This window comes from Tenrec ecaudatus, chromosome 6, assembly GCF_050624435.1.
Source record: "Tenrec ecaudatus isolate mTenEca1 chromosome 6, mTenEca1.hap1, whole genome shotgun sequence".
NCBI lineage: Eukaryota > Metazoa > Chordata > Mammalia > Afrosoricida > Tenrecidae > Tenrec > Tenrec ecaudatus.
In genome coordinates, this window is record NC_134535.1 from 168,024,021 (window position 1) to 168,030,236 (window position 6,216).

At 42.0% G+C, this 6,216-nt stretch overlaps 1 pseudogene; it reads left to right on the top strand.

Annotated features, from left to right (window-relative positions):
- Positions 1 to 454: 454 nt before the first annotated feature.
- On the top strand, positions 455 to 1,064 carry LOC142451742 (complex I assembly factor TMEM126B, mitochondrial pseudogene; annotated as a pseudogene).
- Positions 1,065 to 6,216: the final 5,152 nt, after the last annotated feature.

Genomic DNA, 6,216 nt, shown 5'->3' on the forward strand with positions numbered 1-6,216 from the left:
TTTGCATTCATTCTAAGTCATAAGCCTCTTGGCGATACACAGATTTCCCCTGATTAGTAGTGACATATATAGAGCTATAGATATAGATAGCTAGTCAACGTATTATTGAATGTTTGAAGGGATTGGGGGGAAATACTAGGATAATATCTTTGATTTTTTTTTTGCCTGTAAAATTCAAGATAGAAAATATTGGAAAAGTATTTGCATACACTGAAGGCATCCCAGTACTGTCATATATAACACAACTGCATCAAGCACTTGGTATGGCATCAAGGTCTTGATACCTCAAGCTGAGGAGGGCAGCAGGCCCCCAAAGGTCGGTGGGTATAAGGAATGAAATAAGAGGGGGGAAAGAAGAAGAAACGCAATCAGGCCACCCTCAGATTTCATATTAAAGAAGTGTATTTACAGTCACTTAAAGAATAAAGGAAAGTGGGTCACGTGATCCGCCCAAATGGCGGTGCTCGGTTGTCATGGAGCTGGAACCAAGCAGGGAGTTGTCCGTGTGATACTGGGGGAAGCAGGGGAAGCACCTTGAGGACATCAGGTTGGCGACACAGACTCGTGGTCAGCCCAATTCTTCTCCAAAAGATGCAAGAGTCAGAAGAGCAATAGAGACGGAAATTACAGGGGGTGGGGATTACTATCTTAGAAAAGTACAGCTTCCAAGTTCAACATGATGCTCTCAAGACATTTCATCCTTGACCACGCTTCCTTTTTATCTACTAGAGCTACTTCCGAACTCTTTGTAACTGATACTTTGTATTCACGTACTCTCAGTAGGGAGAATTGTGGTGGGAGGAGTTCACTGGTTGGCTTAGGATGCCGTGTTCTATATCCTAGCGCTTTGGCCTTTTCTAAAAATGGACGTATGGCAGTCAAGAATCATACTGTTCCACTGCCACCGAAAGGAAAGGTTTTACTGCATTGGCTTCTGCTCTGGCAAATAGGGGTGAATGATGGCAATCCCTCTTGTCTTTCAAATGCTCACTGGAATCACTAACAGCCTGCCACATTGTGCGGTATTTGAAAGTACTGGGAAGAAGACTGTACATGAAGATTAACCAAGAAATGGACAAATGTAGGAGGCCTAGTAGGGCTTGATCAAGGGCAATGTAACCGAGAGGAATTACTGAAACCCAAATGAAGGCTGAACATGATACTGGGACAAGAGGGAAGTAAAAGGAAACAGAGGAAAGAGCTAGGAGGCAAAGTAAATTTATAGAGGTCTAAATATAGGCATGTGCATATGCAAATATATTTATATATAAAGATGGGGAAATAGATCTATGTACATATATTTATTGGTTTAGTATTAAGGTAGCAGATGGACATTGGGGCTCTACTCAAGGACTTCCTCAGTGCAAGAACACTTCATTCGATTAACCTGGCATTCCATGATGCTCACCTTCCCGACACGATCACTGAAGACAAAGCGGGTGCATAAGCAAATGTGGTGAAGAAAGCTGATGGTGCCCGGCTATCAAAAGATATAGCATCTGGGGTCTTAAAGGCTTGGAGGTAAACAAGTGGCCATCTAGCTCAGAAGCAACAAAGCCCACATGGAAGAAGCATACCAGCCTGTGTGATCATGTGGTGTTGATGGGATCAGGTATGAGGCATCAAACCCCAGAACAAAAAAATCATATCATTGTGAATGATGGGGAGTGCGGAGTGGGGACTCAAAGCCCATCTGTAGGCAACTGGACATTCCCTTACAGAAGGGTAGCAGGGAGGAGATGAGTCAGTCAGAGTGCAGTGTAGCAACGATGAAACATACAACCTTCCTCTAGTTCCTAAATGCTTCCTCACCCCCACTATCATGACCCCAAGTCTACCTTACAAATCTGGCTAGACCAGAGCATGTACACTGGTACAGATCAGAGCTGGAAATACAGGGAATCCAGGACAGATAAATCCCTCAGAACCAATAATGAGAGTAGTGATACCAGGAGGGTAAGGGGAAGGTGGGGGAGAAAGGGGAAACTGATCACAATGATCTACACATAACCCCCTCCCAGGGGGATGGACAACAGTAAAGTGGGTAAAGGGAGACATCGGTCAGTGTAAGACATGAAATAATAATAATTTATAAATTATCAAGGGTTCATGAGGGAGGGAGGGGAAAAAATGAGAAGCTGATACCAAGGGCTCAAGTAGAAAGAAAATGTTTTGAAAATGATGATGGCAACAAATGTACAAATGTGCTTGACACAATGGATGAATGTATGGATTGTGATAGGAGTTGTATGGGCTCCCAATACAATGATTAAATAAATTTAAAAAACAAGAATCAGCAAAAGAAAGAAATGGTCAGATGCTCAAATTGGAATGGATTTTGTATGATGAAGATAGGAATTGCTGAAAAGAGTTAACGCTGGACAGGCCACTTGTCTCTGCCCCTTCTGCCTGTTTTATAGCAGGTACTGCATGCACATTTAGCAATTTAATGACATTTTAATTTAGTGAAATAATTTTTTACAAAGAGTCAAAATAGCAATACTTCACCATTTACTTTCAAAGAGTTGAGACATTCTTTTTTTCATTTTTAAATTAAATACTTTTATTGGGGGCTCTTCCATCTCTTATCACAATCCATACCTTCATCCAGTGTGTCAAGCATATTTGCATATATGCTGCCATCATCATTTTCAAAGCCTTCTCTTCCCACTTGAGCCCCTGAGAGATATTCTTACCATTCCAAAATTATAAAACTTTCAGGTGGGAAGGGACGGTTTAAGAAATAAAAGCATTCTAAGCTGAAATGAGAATAAGAGATTTTACTCCAAATTACACTAAACTCAATCAATGATTCAACAAATTGGGATAGGTGCAACGCATTTTGTGAGTTCTTGGGGCTGCACTGCCCTATCTTCATGGAGCTGCATGTCAACCAGGGTAACAGAGTGAGTCAGATAGCTTTAAAATTATAAGCTTGAAATCACGAGTGTGCACACCCTACCCTAGAAATACAGTGTTTGGCCATATCTTAAGGGTTTGTTATGGGAAATAGTAGGAAATAGTTCCTAAGAAAGGCTACCCTTTAACAAGATCTTTATTTTAAGATGAACAAGGAAGGAGAAAGGAGTGTCAAGCAATAAGAAGGACACAGAGAGGAAGAGAGGAGGGAGTGAAGTGGGAAGGAAAAATGGCAGAAGCAGGCAGCTGGGAGGGAAGGAAGGATTCCCTCCAAGATGTCCAAAGACCTTGGGCTTCACCTCTTCAATTTTATTCTGGAGGTCATAAAGACAAGGCATTCAAGTTGGAGAATTGAAAAGAAGAAGAAAAATCCCACTGCCACTGAATCTATTCTGATCCGTAACGACCCTATGGGACAGACTAGAACTGCCCGCAAGGTTTCTAGTCTCTATGAGGACAGAAGTCCACGACTTGCTCCTGGTGGGTCCAAATGCCAGGCTCTCAGTTAGCAGCCAAGCACACAGCTCCTTAAGCCAGGGGTAGGAGCTGTATTTTCGAAAGATACTGCTCACTCGGAAGAATGGAGTATTGTCCCGTCCCGTGGGACATCATCATTGTGGGTACCTGAAAGACGGACTGGGAATGAAGATGGGCAAGGGCGCGGAGAGATGGAGGCAAGACAGGAATCTGATCAAGCCTCATTTACTGAGCTGAGAGCAGAGGTTTAAATAGCCAGCGAAGGGCGGGCACCGTTACGTCACATGTAAAGTAAGGTACAACTGAGGTAGCCAATAGCCATGCATCTCCAAATAAGGCAAACAGGTAAGTATGCTAACGAAGCATACCTGGTGCCTGGCGGGGGGGGGGGGGACAATGCCATCAGTCATGTATTGACCAATGAACATAGCAGCTGCTAGTGAAAGAGCACCAACCCTAGTAAAACCTCAGGGCAGTTTGTATGGCAGGAAACTGAGAGAACATTTATAAAGGTCGTACATGGCTTAAATCCAGGGTAGGGGGATATGCAGTTCCCTACAGATTATCAAGAAAGAACCTGGAGTCTGGGAGGCCCAACACAAAACTATGGCAATGGTGTCATCATGTTCTTTTCTTGTCTCGGCTCAATCCTTGGGGGTTATGATTTGTCACGCTTCAATGCAAATCTCCGATATCAAACTGTGGCAGTCACTGCTGTTGCTCAGTCTTGACCCGTCACTAACATCCGAAGTGTACGCCGGAACCCCAAACTCACATTGTGACCATCTGAGGGACTTACACTTTCCCTCAAATACACCAATTGTGACTCTCCTGGCTTGACCCTGTCGTGCCTAGAGTGGAGAGGGGAGACTTGTCTTTCCCCTTTGGGTGGGAAAACGTGTCATTCCCACTTGTATACTTCCCAACAGTATAGAAATAAGAACAAAGAGAATATGAGTTTGCAACCGAAGATAACCCTGGAAGGGCATCTGTGAAATATGAGGTTGTAGGGGGAAAAAATCAAATCAGACAAGGAAATACACAAAAAATCAAATCAGACAGGGAAACACACAAAAAATCAAATCAGAGAGGGAAACACACAAAAGCAAGAAGGAAAAAGACTTCCAGGATGAACCGAGGCGCTCGATACTCCCCTTCATCAAGTAATCACTGGCGATACAGATACTACTGCAAAGTATGGTGAAGAAAGCAGGTGGTGCCCAACTATCAATTGGAATAGTGTCTGGGGCTTGAAGGCTTGTATTCATACAAGCAGCCATCTAAGTTAGGCATCAACTAAGTCCACATGGAAGAAGCACAGCAGTCTCTGTGACCCAAAGAAGACAAATAACAAAATTCCACTATGATGAAGGGAAGAGGATCAGAGCTTAAATGATGAACACCCCGTCTGTAAAAGGTTATAGAGGAAAGTGGGTGTCCAAAATCCATCTGCAGTGTACCTCGTTAGATTAAGCCTCTGGCGGACCCCATCTGGCCCCAGTCAAGGGACACAAAGAGCTTTGCTTTCTGGCAAAGATTATTATAAACTTGATTATGGAGGATAGAATTACCATATAATAAATGGTACCCGGTCAGTTGACTTCCCTCTTGACCCAACCTGAATTTGCTCTTGGTTTAAATATTTCTCACTTGATTCACAGCAGAAAATTTCTCTCTGGCTTATTTTAATATTGCTGGTGGTCTTCTCTTTTTTATTCTTTATTTTATTATTATCTGTTTCATTTTATTTTTTTTATTGTTTCGTTAGGTTTCCCGGTTTATGAAGCACAGAAGTGGATACACAGAGACCAACAACTGTCTCAATTGTTGATCGGGGATTGTGGGTGGGGGCGGATTGGGGAGCAAATTAATGAATGTAGGAGGGGGAGGGCGCACTACAACTGATTGTGATGATGTGTAAACAATTCTTTTTTAAAGCAAGTTTACTATGGAAGTATGTGAAATGTGAATTTTATATCAATAAAATTATTTTTTAAAGTAATGTTAACCATGAAAAAAAAGTTAACAGAGGATATGGAACCAGCAAAAGATATTAATAAAGAGCATTTTAAGATACCCAACACCCATTTGATTTAACCTACAAAGACCACCACAGGTGTGAAAAGTGCCAAAAATTATACCAAGCAGGCAGGTTACCTGTATGTAACCCCAAATTCAGCCACCTGGCTGACCCTTTCATCAAGTGAGTTCAACCTTCCCTTTATCATTAAAATTGCCTTGTGGAAGTGCATATCTGGTTAGCTTGGATAGAGGGTAATTTGATAAAAATCTGATAAGTTTTTGAGTACTCACATTTTTTGACCTAGTAATTTAACTCTTTAGGATTTTTAAACATATTAGCACATTTGCAAAATTGTCTATGCTGTATGGATATTATACTTAGCATGCGGCTTTATTTATAATGGCAAAAATTAGAACCCAAATATCCTGTACAGGTTAATTGATTAGAAACATTCGATTAGTAGGATGAGGATGTTCATGATGGTGTGCCCCTGGTTCTGTTCTTGGGACTAAAGGGCATTTTTATTCGGAAAAAAAACCCTACAGTTATATAGGTTTGCAAATTTGTCCCATTTCCCAAATATAGATAAGGTGAGTTTGTCACTTCAAGAAAAGCAGTCGACAATACTGGTCACCGTATTGGTTGGCACTGTGAGTTGAACAACTTCCCCGTGCTCAAATGACTTTCTGATGAAGGCGATGGTGTTCATCACTCACTGGCTGCCATCCTCTCAGTTCCAACTCATCCTGACCCTTCAGGAGTAGAACTCCCCTTTTAGGCTTCCGAGACTTTACGTC